Raw genomic sequence first — 13,948 nt, forward strand, 5'->3', positions numbered from 1 at the left:
TAGTCAAAGCATACAGGATTAACAGGACTCTCCCAGGGCAACCAAGTATCAAGTGGAGATGAATGACTCAACACAAATTTCATCAAAGAAACCGCAGAAAGCTATTTTTCAGTAGGCATGGTCCCATCTTGGAATTTCATTTAGAAAAATAAAGAATCTCTAAGGTCCCATTTATCAGTGTTTTAATGCCAATAATTTAGTTAACAGATTTTTAGATAATATCCACTTTGTGCTAGGTGCTGAGCTAAGCACTGAAGAGATGGAAATAAATAAAAGAGATATGGTTTCTGCAATCAGAGAGGTTATAGACTATTGGGTGGGTACTAATGTAATACCTAAATTTATTAGTCTCTTTGCTGTTAGGCATTGTTCTAGGCACTTAACTGAACTCCCAAAGCAAGCATTATCATACTTACTTCATAGATACAGAAACAGCCTCGGAGAGTTTAAACTGCTCAGGTTTATGTAATCTGAAATGCAAGGTATAATTACAAATGCAGTTCTTTTTTTTTAATTTCTGGGTTTTTTTTTAAGATTTTATTTATATATTTGACAGAGAGATTGAGAGAGAGGCAGCACACCAAGGAGGAGAGGCAGGCAAAGGGAGAGGGAGAAGCAGGCTCCCATATGAGCAGAGAGCCTGATGCGGGCCTCAATCATAGGATCCTGGGATCATGACCTGAGCCGAAGGCACTCCACAAATGCAATTCTTCTGAGTTCAGAAAGCCAAGCTCTTTGTAGGGCAGCAAGTGTGTAAAAGCACACATTCCTGTCTTATTCCCAACCTAGCAGGAAATAAGTCAGTCCTTTATTAAGCATATCAACTAAAGGTTTCTTGCAGGTGCCTTTTATCAATCTGGGGGAATTCCCTACTATTTCTAGTTCACTGAAAGTTTATATCACTAAAGGATGCTGAATTATGGGGTGCCTGGATGGCTCACTTGGTTAAGTTGTCTGTCTTCATCTCAGGTCGTGATCCCAGAGTCCTGGTTCCAGTCCCCACCTTGGACCCCACATCAACCCCCACTTCGGGCTCCCTGCTCTGTGGGGAGTCTGCTTCTCCCTCTCCCTCTGCTGTACCCATTGCTTGTGTTCTCTCACCCTCCTGTCAAATAAATAAAAAAATAGAACCTTTTAAAATAAAAGCGATGCTGAATTTTGTCAAATGCTTCTTCATGATCTGTTAAAATGATCAGATGATTTTTTAGTGTGTTCTGCTAATATAGTGATTTATATTGATTCATCGCAAATGTTAAATCAACCTTATATTCCTAGGATAAACTCTAATCAGTCATGATGTATCTTCCCTCTTTTTGGATTCTATTTGCTATTTATTTTTTACTAAAGTGTAATTGACAGAGGAGATTATATTGGTTTCAGATATATCATATAATGATTCAGTGTTTATATATATTACAAAATGATCAACACAATAAGCCACAATAAGCACATATACAGCTGTAAAAAATTATTTTTCTTGTGATAAGAACTTTTAAGATCTTCTCTCATAGCAACTTCCAAATATGCGAGACAGTATTATTAACTACATTCACCGTACTGTAGATTATGTCCCCATGACTGACTTATTTTATTCCTGGAAGTTTGTACTCTTTGACCCCCATTGCCCATTAGCAAATATTTTGTTCATGATTTTTATATCTATAATTATGAGAAGTACTGATCTGTAGTTTTCCTTTCTTGGAATTTTTTTGAATGTTTTGATATAAAGGCAATCCTAGCATCTTAGGATAAGTTGTGCAGTGATCACTTCCATTTTCTGAAAAAATTTGTATAAGGTAGGATTTTTCTTCATGAGATTTTTCATAGACCTCACCATTGAAACCACTGGGACCTAGATTTATCTCATTGAGATAGTTTTTAATAATAAATTTGATCTTTAATACATGTAATAGGGCTATTCAGATTTTTTTTCTTTTCTCATTTTTGATAAGTTGTATTTTCTGAGAAATCTGTCGATTTTGTCTAAGTTTTTTAACATGTTGGCCAAAAAAAAGATGCTCATAGTATTTTCTTGTTATCCTTTTAATTTTTGAAGGCTCTGTAACTGATAATCCCTCCTCATCCCAGTTATTAGGGACTTGTGTTCTCTCCCTTTTTTTCATCAATCTCATTAAAATTTTGTCAACTCAGTGGATCTCTTTAAAGGACCAGCTTTTAGATTTGTTACTTTTCTCTATTGTCTGTTCTGTTTGAATGACTTATTCTCTTCTCTTTATAACTTCCTTCCTTCTACTTGCTTTATTCTTACTCTGTTCTTCTCTTCCTAGTTTCTTAATGCAGGACCTTAGTCCTTGATTTTAAATCTTTCTTCTTTCCTAATACAAATGCATAAATCTATAGAGTCCTTTTAAAGACTGTCTTCTCTGCCTCTTATAAGCTTTGGCATGTTGTATTCATTGTCATTCAGTTCAAAATGTTTTCTAATTTCCTTTGTGATTTTGTCTTCAGCCCATGAATCATTTAGAAATATGCTATTTCATGTGCTCACTTAGGCAGCACATATACTAAAATTAGAACAACACAGAGAAGATTCACTTGGCCCATGCACAAAAATGACATGCAAATTCATGAAGCATTGCATGTTAAGAAAGAAAGAAAGAAAGAAAGAAAGAAAGAAAGAAAGAAAGAAAGACAAAAATGTGCTTTGCATTTCTAGGTATTCATGGTTTTTCCGGATCTCTTTTTATTATTAATTTCAGTTCAATTCTCTTGTGGTCAGAGAATACACTCTGTATAATTTAAGTCCTATTAAATTTATTGAGACTTGTTTTGTGGCCCAGCATGTAATCTATTGTCATGAATACAGCATGTGCACTGGTAAAGACTGCACAGTCTACAGTTGTTGGATGTAGTGTTCTATAAGCATCAGTTACATCAAGGTCTACAGTGTTGCTCAGATATTCTGTGGCTCTCCTGAATGGTTTTTTTTTTTGTCCAGTTGTTCTATCAGTTCCTGGAAGAGGAGTATTATATATAAGATACTATAACTGTGGAATTATCTATTTCTTCCTTTTATTCTATCAATGTTTGCTACATGTATTTTGAGATTCTGTTGTTAAATACATACATTCTTATAATTGTTGTGTGTCTTTCTGATGAACTATTCCTTTTATCATTATGAAACACCCCTTTGTTTCTGGTAACATTCTTTTCTTGAAGTCTGTGTAATATTTAAAATAACGATTTCATTCTTCTTGTGTATCCAGTTTGCGTGGCATGTCTTTTTTTTTTTTTTTTTTTTTTACTTTTTTTTTAACTTCTAATCTTTATGTGTCTTTGTATTCAGTGTGCCTCTTCAGGAAGAATATAGTGTCTTGCTTTTTATCCACTCTGTTTATATCTGTCTTATAATTGGAGTGATTATATATTAATATTTACTATAATAATTAACTTGTTTAGATTTGGGCTACCATTGTATTACTAATTTTTTTGGTTTATTTTTTCTTTCATTTTTAGGTTGCCAGGGCTGCTGCGACCATCTTGTCTTTCCATGAAATGGAGCCTGCCTTAAAACAAAGCTTTAAGAGAGGAACCAAAAGAAAAAAATAAATAAACACAGACACAACCCATTGTCTTCTGTGATTAAACATTATGGGGGAGTAATCTGAAGCCTGCTTGATGTTTCTGTTTTTACACTTAATGCCCCTTTTCAACCTGGTACTTACAATGTGTTGTTTTGTTTTCTTTTTTACAAAATTTTCTTCTTGCTCTTTTAATATTAAAACTTTGCCAGGATATTCCTACATACTGAGTATTTTGTTAACTTTACCAAGAACTAAACAGAGTCTTTTCAAATTTTGAATTAAAGGTTTTATTTAGCTCTGGATGTTTCTGCCCACCCCCCCACCCCCCCACCACCAGCCAATGCCACATCCTTGTTTTTCTCATTCAGTTTATTGAAACAAAATATCTACTATCTCTTTCCCATCTATCACCTTCTTGATCAGTTTCTTCCCTCAGTTTTCCCCTGGTGTATTCTGAAAGCATTCCATTTTTGTTTTCAACAACATGACAGAGCTTTCAACCTTTGATTGTCACTGCTATAAAAATACTCTACCATATTTCAGATTTTTATGCATTATTTCTTTATGTAAGCCAGATTATTTTACATTTCTACCCTCACTTTAACATCTTCCTCAACCTTTGTGTTGTAGAGATTTTTTTTCATAGTTTAGGAAAGAAACCAATAACTGATTTCTAAAATATTCTTTTATGGGGTACCTGGGTGGCTCAGTTGGTTAAGTATCTGACTCCTGGGGCACCTGGGTGGCTCAGTGGGTTAAACCTCTGTCTTCGGCTCAGGTCATGATTTCAGGGTCCTGGGATCGAGCCCCACATTGGGCTTTCTGCTCAGCAGGGAGCCTGCTTCCTCCTCTCTCTCTCTCTCTCTGCCTGCCTCTCTGCCTATTTGTGATCTCTGTCAAATAAATAAATTAAATTAAAATAAAAAGTATCTGACTCCTCTTCTTTTAATAAATTTATGTATTTATTTGAGAGACAGAGTACAAGGGGGGTAGTGGGAGGCTCAGATGTAGAGGGTGGGAGGAAGGGGAAGCAGACTCCTAGCTGAGCACGGAACCCAATAAAGGGATTGATCGTAGGACCCTGAGATCATGACCTGAGCCAAAGTCAAGAGTCAGAGGCTTAATGGGTTAAGCAACCCTGGTGCCCCTAAGCATTCTACTTTTTTTTTTTTTTTTTTTTTTTTTAAGATTTTGAGAGAGAGAGAGAGAACACTAGAAGGATGGTTGTAGGGAGAGGGAATGGGAGAAGCTTTCCACTGAGCAAGGAACCTGACATGGGGCTCAATCCTAGGGTTCCAGGATCATGACCTGAGCCAAAGGCAAACACTTAACTGACTGCACCACCAAGGCACCCCAGTGTATTGCTAGGATATAATTGTGTACCACTCTTGATTTCAGTCAGGTTATGATCTCAGGGTCATGGAATCAAGGACTGCATTGGACTCTGCCCTCAGTAGAGAATCTGCCTGAACTAATCTCTTTGCGTCCCTCTCTGTCCTCCCCCACCTCTAAAATGAATTTTAAAAATCTTCAAAAATAAACAAAATAAAATCTAAAAAAACAAAATAATAAAATGTTCTTTTTCTGTGAAAAAAATCATTTTCAGATATTTGCTCTTCATAATCATCAGCAAAGCTTTTGTTGTCCTTACATTGCCCTTTTTGTATAGTATCGATAGAGCTTTTCTGTTCACTTACTTTAAATAGAGAGACCTATACTTAGAATTTGGCAACAATGTGGGATGTCCTTAGTTCTTTTCGCTGTCCTCTCCAGTGCTGGCACCTCCTCATCTCAGACCTGGATAAGAATGTCGGGTAAACCTGGACTAATTTAATTAGTAGAGTCTGACAGTATTCATTTAGCGTGAGTCTGATGTCCTGAGACTGGTTTTTCACTTGATCCAACAGCTGGAGATTGCTAAGGCTAATTCAGATGTGTACAGCTTTTGTTTCAGTGAGCTATATTACATGGAGCGTTAAATCCTATGTGAGCACTGCTCCCCAGAACCCCACCTGTCTCTGCAACTATTTGGTGAATTTCTCCAATGACAAAGAATCCTAGGACACAGTGAACCTCCACCCATCTTCTTCTTTTGTCATATTTGTGGCTAGGAATATTAATCTCCCAGTGAATATAGAAAGAAAGGAACAGGAGTCTGGGTTTTGGAGTATGAGTAACTGTTTTCCAGTGAACTCCTGGGTCCCAAATTTAGGAAGACATCACTCAAAGCCTTACTCAATTCTCGGAGGGGCTCTGAACTGTCTGTTTGCATAAGGTGGACAAGAGGGGAGTGATCTAAGATGATGCTCCTTCATCTTTTTTACATCATCATTTTCGCATCCTAAAATGGTATGTTCTAAGAAAATCCATTCCTGCTCTGACATCTCCTACCTTCATTTTCCAGTGTGCTTGCTAGTTTTTATCTTTTTCTATTTTTTGAAAGCTATTTTAATAATAAGTTGGGAGAGGAAATATCAGGTCTGGCTGGATAGTCTGTCCCCATAGCAACCCAGAGCCCTCTGTAATTGCCTTCTGAACACCCTGCTTATTTGGTATGATTATGTCGATGACTGTCCATGTCACTGGTAAAAATAAAGCTGTCAGTGTGACAACTTTCCTAAATCAAAGAATATTCCACTCTGAGGCTGGATACAATCTCTGATCCTCTAGGGGGGCTGACATTCAAGGGCAGAGATGTTTGCTATGGGCACCTGCAATCATGAAGAGCTCCTGCCTCTAGGGTTCCTGCTCTCCTCCTCCCTAGTAGCTCCACCGATTCTCCATGGAAAGAGCCAGGCAAACTTACAGTTCCTTTAAATTTGGATATATTTGAGACAGAACACTGAAAAATTAGATTCTAAGGGCAAGCAGCTAAGTTTACATTTCATTTATCCTTCCTTAGCCCATTATCAGCACTGCTTTAACTGATATATTTATCTTGAGAGCCTGTTTCGACCCTTACATGGACTAATTCACTTTACTGCATTCACTCTTTTTTTCTCCAAATATTTTATTATAAAAATTATCAAACATTCTGAAGAGTTGAAGTAATTCCCCAGTGAATTTTACACTATACCATCATCTAGATTTTACCATTAACATTTTACTTTCTTTGTTTTAACACACTTATCCATCCTTTTACCCATCCATCCACTTATTCATCTTATTTTCTGGACACATTTCAAAATTACAGACATCAGTACACTTAAATATTAAATGCTTCAGCCAGTGTGCCACTAACTAAAGATGAATATTTGTTTATGCTTTTGTCCTTCTGATATACAAAATTTGCATACAATGAAATACACAAATTGAGTGCATGTTTGCTGAGCTCTAATAAGTGTATTTACCTGTGTGACTCAAACACCCTCTCCTATCCCCACTCTGGACAATCATCACCTTTTGATTTCTTCCCTGCAGTTCTGTAGCAAAGAGAAAGTAGTCTCAACTAAACTGGAACCAAGGGCAGGGGGTTCCAGGAGAGACACAGAAAGAGAAGACTGATAGAATAACTCATGTTTGAATACATTGAGGGAAGCACAACATTTGGCAATAAAATAGGGCCACATATATAAATGACTATCGAATAAAACAAAAATTAGAAGTGATTGTTACTCCCCCACCAAAACAATCAGGTTATGAAATGTATATGACATGGTTCTGCTAGGAATAATATTTACATAATTATAGTAATATAAACCCTGCATGCTGATCTCATTTAAAAAGATATAATTATTTAGAGGATGAGAAGAAGGGACATGGATATGTGATTAAGAAAGCCTGTAGTAGAAATTCAATAGGAAGTATCTAAAAATAAAACAAAAAAAAAGACAAGGTAAGAAAATTATAAGAAAGAATAAATGTGATTGTCTCTGGAGAGCCTGAATTGAGGAGGTAAAGGGCAAGACATTTCTGTCCTTTGTAGCTACTTTAGTGGAAACAACTGGTTTTTAACTTATGTACCTATAGAATCTCATTAAAAATTAAAGTTAAATTTTAAGCAACAGAAGAAATTATTACTGTGTGGCAGATTTCCAATTCCATTAATATTGTGTGTGAGGCATAATGGAGGAGGGGACCTCTCATCAAAGAGCAACCAGAGATGTTGGGAAGTATACTAATCTTTTAATTCAATGCCTGAACTTAAAGAAAAAGGAATCTCCCAGGTAAAACCAAAAAGAAACTGAAAAGCAGAAGGTATCTTCACTCTGGCATCATTTTCCAATTAAAGAAACCAAGGAACTTAAAATGTAATGATCCTCAGAGAGTGAGACAGGACGTTGGGCCTATGCAAGGGATTGAAATAAAAACCCTACATGAACTGAGACTCTCAAAGAGCTACTCTCTTGGTAAAAGAGGGTATTAGAAAAGAAGAGCCCTTTCAGAAAAGAAGGACATTCCAAGGAACTTATCTGTCTTGGCTTGCACCCCGTGTGGGGAAACAGGAATGTCTCACTTGAGAATTGCTAGGAAAAGCTCTGCTCTCATACAGGATAGGGGTTCAAATGTACAATGCATGATCTTAGACTCCCAAGTTAAGAAATTATCATTAAAAGTGGTCTTATATTAAAAACAATCCTGGGATTTCTGGCAAAAGCCAACATAAATCATCTTCAGGAGAAACATGCTTGACCCAGAGCTCACAAGATTCTGACAGATAAAACTCTGCCCAACATAAGCACAAAATCAAAATTAGAAAATAAATTAAAAGGCAACAAGAAAACAAAAATCAATCCATCATAAACAAGAGTCTTTAGAAACTACATGTATCAAAATGAGAGTCTCAAAATTTCAGATAATGCAATTATCATATATAAACAAAATATTAATATACTTGAAATTATTAGTTAAGGGATGACTGGATGGCTCAGTTGGTTAAGTGCCTGACTTTGGCTCATGATCCCAGCATTCTGGGATGGAGTCCCACATTGGGCTCCTTGATTAGCAGAGAACCCACTTCTCCCTCTGACTGCTGCTCTCCCTGCTTGTGCTCTCAATCTCAAATAAATAAATAAATAAATAGAAATTATTAGTTAAAAGAAAGAATAACAATAGCATGAGATAGGAACAAAACACTATCACAAATGATAATGCAAATTTGAAAAACACATCTAGATGTCAATGAAATTAAAAACTCAATGAAGGAGTTCTACTTTCAATACTAGTAATTTATGATTCAATAATTCCACTATTGGGTATTCAGCCAAAGAAAATGAAAACACTAATACAAAAATATATATGTTCATTGCAGCATTACCTATAATAGCCAAGATACAGAAGCAATGGATATAGATCAACAGAAGAATGGATAAGGAAGATGTGGTGTACACACACACACTCACACACACACACACACACACACACACACACATACACACACAGAGGAATATTATGCCACTATAAAAAAGGATGAGATTGTGCCATTTGAGACAACATGGGTGGACCTAGAAGGTATTATGCTAAAGTGAGAAAGTAAAGTGAGAAAGAAAAAAACCATAGGATTCCACTCATTAAGTGGAGTCTAAAAAGAAAATAAATAAACAAGCAAAAAGTAGTCATACCTTCAAAGTGGATAAAACATAGCAGGAAGGACAGATAAACAATTTTCAAGAAAGAAAGATATTTTATGTTTTAGGAACACAGGAAGAGGAGATTCATTTGAAGCTCAGGGGTTCTAGGGAGGTTGATGAAGATAGTGACATCTGGCACTTTGGAAAGAAGGAGTAGGATACTTACTTAGCAAAAAAGCAGGGAAAGAATTACAGTGTGGAGGAACAGCATGTACAAAGTCTGTAAAAAGACTGATGAATCACAGACCTGTACCCCTGAAACAAATAATACACTCTATGTTAATAAAAAAATTTTTTAAAAAGAAGTCATGAGCCAAAAGGATAAATGGAGGCTATTGATATTTTAAAATAGAGAACTAAGACTAGGTGAGTATAGGAAATAAAGATATAGAACAGAATGTCAATATCATTAAAACTTGAACTTAGAGTAATAATGGAAATAAATGTTTGGAAGCAATCTGGATGATAGTAAGAGGGAAATTTTCTAAGTGCAAAATTTTTTCAACCTTCAAGTTCACAGTTTCACTCATCAAGCTAATAAATACCATATGAACTGGAAGTTTTTTTTTATTAATTTTTTATTTTTTATAAACATATATTTTTATCCCCAGGGGTAGAGGTCTGTGAATCACCAGGTTTACACACTTCACAGCACTCACCCAAGCACATAACCTCCCCAATGTCCATAATCCCACCCCCTTCTCCCAACCCCCCTCCCCCCAGCAACCCTCAGTTTGTTTTGTGAGATTAAGAGGCACTTATGGTTTGTCTCCCTCCCAATCCCATCTTGTTTCATTGATTCTTCTCCTACCCACTTAAGCCCCCATGTTGCATCACCACTTCCTCATATCAGGGAGATCATATGATAGTTGTCTTTCTCCACTTGACTTATTTAGCTAAGCATGATACGCTCTAGTTCCATCCATGTTGTCGCAAATGGCAAGGTTTCATTTCTTTTGATGGCTGCATAGTATTCCATTGTGTATATATACCACATCTTCTTGATCCATTTATCTGTTGATGGACATCTAGGTTCTTTCCATAGTTTGGCTATTGTGGACATTGCTGCTATAAACATTCGGGTGCACGTGCCCCTTTGGATCACTACGTTTGTATCTTTAGGGTAAATACCCAATAGTGCAATTGCTGGGTCATAGGGCAGTTCTATTTTCAACATTTTGAGGAACCTCCATGCTGCTTTCCAGAGTGGCTGCACCAGCTTGCATTCCCACCAACAGTGTAGGAGGGTTCCCCTTTCTCTGCATCCTTGCCAGCATCTGTCATTTCCTGACTTGTTGATTTTAGCCATTCTGACTGGTGTGAGGTGATATCTCATTGTGGTTTTGATTTGTATTTCCCTGATGCCGAGTGATATGGAGCACTTTTTCATGTGTCTGTTGGCCATCTGGATGTCTTCTTTGCAGAAATGTCTGCTCATGTCCTCTGCCCATTTCTTGATTGGATTATTTGTTCTCTGGGTGTTGAGTTTGCTAAGTTCTTTATAGATTCTGGACACTAGTCCTTTATCTGATATGTCGTTTGCAAATATCTTCTCCCATTCTGTCAGTTGTCTTTTGATTTTGTTAACTGTTTCCTTTGCTGTGCAAAAGATTTGATCTTGATGAAATCCCAATAGTTCATTTTTTCCCTTGCTTCCCTTGCCTTTTGCGTTGTTCCTAGGAAGATGTTGCTGCGGCAGAGGTCGAAGAGGTTGCTGCCCGTGTTCTCCTCAAGGATTTTGATGGATTCCTTTCGCACATTGAGGTCCTTCATCCATTTTGAGTCTATTTTTGTGTGTGGTGTAAGGAAATGGTCCAATTTCATTTTTCTGCATGTGGCTGTCCAATTTTCCCAGCACCATTTATTGAAGAGGCTGTCTTTTTTCCATTGGAAATTCGTTCCTGCTTTGTCGAAGATTAGTTGACTGTAGAGTTGAGGGTCTATTTCTGGGCTCTCTATTCTGTTCCATTAATCTATGTGTCTGTTTTTGTGACAGTACCATGCTGACTTGATGACGACAGCTTTGTAATAGAGCTTGAAGTCCGGAATTGTGATGCCACCAACGTTGGCTTTCTTTTTCAATATTCCTTTGGCTATTCGAGGTCTTTTCTGGTTCCATATAAATTTTAGCATTATGTGTTCCATTTCTTTGAAAAAGATGGATGGTACTTTGATAGGAATTGCATTAAATGTGTAGATTGCTTTAGGTAGCATAGACATTTTCACAATATTTATTCTTCCAATCCAGGAGCATGGAACATTTTTCCATTTCATTGTGTCTTCCTCAATTTCTTTCATGAGTACTTTATAGTTTTCTGAGTATAGATTCTGTGTCTCTTTAGTTAGGTTTATTCCTAGGTATCTTATGGTTTGGGATGCAATTGTAAATGGGATTGACTCCTTAATTTCTCTTTCTTCTGTCTTGCTGTTGGTGTAGAGAAATGCAACTGATTTCTGTGCATTGATTTTATATCCTGACACTTTACTGAATTCCTGTATAAGTTCTAGCAGTTTTGGAGTGGAGTCTTTTGGGTTTTCCACATATAGTATCATATCATCTGAGAAGAGTGATAATTTGACTTCTTCTTTGCCGATTTGGATGCCTTTAATTTCCTTTTGTTGTCTGATTGCTGAGGCTAGGACCTCTACTACTATGTTGAATAGCAGTGGTGATAATGGACATCCCTGCCGTGTTCCTGACCTTAGCGGAAAAGCTTTCAGTTTTTCTCCATTGAGAATGATATTTGCGGTGGGTTTTTCATAGATGGCTTTGATGATATTGAGGTATATGCCCTCTATCCCTACACTTTGAAGACTTTTGATCAGGAAGGGATGCTGTACTTTGTCAAATGCTTTTTCAGCATCTATTGAGAGTATCATATGGTTCTTGTTCTTTCTTTTATTGATGTGTTGTATCACAGTGACTGATTTGCGGATGTTGAACCAACCTTGCAGCACTAGAATAAATCCCACTTGGTCGTGGTGAATAATCCTTTTAATGTACTGTTGAATCCTATTGGCTAGTATTTTGTTGAGTATTTTTGCATCTGTGTTCATCAAGGATATTGGTCTATAGCTCTCTTTTTTGGTGGGATCCTTGTCTGGTTTTGGGATCAAGGTGATGCTGGCCTCATAAAATGAGTTTAGAAGTTTTCCTTCCATTTCTATTTTTTGGAACAGTTTCAGGAGAATAGGAATTAGTTCTTCTTTAAATGTTTGGTAGAATTCCCCCGGGAAGCCATCTGGCCCTGGGCTTTTGTTTGTATGGAGATTTTTAATGACTGTTTCAATCTCCTTACTGGTTATGGGTCTGTTCAGGCTTTCTATTTCTTCCTGGTTCAGTTGTGGTACTTTATATGATTCTAGGAATGCATCCATTTCTTCCAGATTGTCAAATTTATTGGCGTAGAGTTGCTCATAGTATGTTCTTATAATAGTTTGTATTTCTTTGGTGTTAGTTGTGATCTCTCCTCTTTCATTCATGATTTTATTTATTTGGGTCCTTTCTCCTTTCTTTTTGATAAGTCGGGCCAGGGGTTTATCAATTTTATTAATTCTTTCAAAGAACCAGCTCCTAGTTTCGTTGATTTGTTCTATTGTTTTTTGGTTTCTATTTCATTGATTTCTGCACTGATCTTTATGATTTCTCTTCTCCTGCTGGGCTTAGGGTTTCTTTCTTGTTCTTTCTCCAGCTCCTTTAGGTGATGGGTTAGGTTGTGTACCTGAGACCTTTCTTGTTTCTTGAGAAAGGCTTGTACCGCTATATATTTTCCTCTCAGGACTGCCTTTGTTGTGTCCCACAGATTTTGAACCGTTGTATTTTCATTATCATTTGTTTCCATGATTTTTTTCAATTCTTCTTTAATTTCCCGGTTGACCATTCATTCCTTAGAAAGATGCTGTTTAGTCTCCATGTATTTGGGTTCTTTCCAAACTTCCTTTTGTGGTTGAGTTCTAGCTGTGATGTCCATCTAGTCCAGTGTGTCATTTAAGGCCTTTATTTCCTTGCTGATCTTTTGCTTGGATGATCTGTCCATTTCAGTGAGGGGGGTGTTAAAGTCCCCTACTATTATTGTATTATTGTTGTTGTGTTTCTTTGATTTTGTTATTAATTGGTTTATATAGTTGGCTGCTCCCACGTTGGGGGCATAGATATTTAAAATTGTTAAATCTTCTTGTTGGACAGACCCTTTGAGTATGATATAGTGTCCTTCCTCATCTCTTATTATAGTCTTTGGCTTAAAATCTAATTGATCTGATATAAGGATTGCCACTCCTGCTTTCTTCTGATGTCCATTAGCATGGTAAATTCTTTTCCACCCCCTCACTTTAAATCTGGAGGTGTCTTCGCGCTTAAAATGAGTTTCTTGGAGGCAACATATAGATGGGTTTTGTTTTTTTATGCATTCTGATACCCTGTGTCTTTTGACAGGGGCATTTAGCCCATTAACATTCAGGGTAACTATTGAGAGATATGAATTTAGTGCCATTGTATTGTCTGTAAGGTGACTGTTACTGTATATGGTCTCTGTTCCTTTCTGATCTACCACTTGTAGGCTCTCTCTTTGCTTAGAGGACCCCTTTCAATATTTCCTGTAGAGCTGGTTTGGTGTTTGCAAATTCTTTCAGTTGTTGTTTGTCCTGGAAGCTTTTAATCTCTCCTTCTATTTTCAATGATAGCCTAGCTGGATATAGTATTCTTGGCTGCATGTTTTTCTCGTTTAGTGCTCTGAATATATCATGCCAGCTCTTTCTGGCCTGCCAGGTCTCTGTGGATAAGTCAGCTGCCAATCTAATATTTTTACCATTGTATGTTACAGACTTCTTTTCCCG

General features: G+C 36.9%; 1 non-coding gene across 1 annotated transcript; it reads left to right on the top strand.

The window, feature by feature from the left end:
• The first annotated feature begins 2,501 nt into the window (after window positions 1-2,501).
• LOC123394604 lies at window positions 2,502-2,608 on the top strand. Its single transcript, XR_006609363.1, has one exon. It is a non-coding gene; the product is annotated as a U6 spliceosomal RNA (small nuclear RNA).
• The last annotated feature ends 11,340 nt before the right edge of the window (window positions 2,609-13,948 follow it).

This window comes from Mustela putorius, unplaced genomic scaffold, assembly GCF_011764305.1.
Source record: "Mustela putorius furo isolate JIRA1106 unplaced genomic scaffold, ASM1176430v1.1 tig00003834_pilon_pilon_pilon, whole genome shotgun sequence".
Lineage (NCBI taxonomy): Eukaryota > Metazoa > Chordata > Mammalia > Carnivora > Mustelidae > Mustela > Mustela putorius.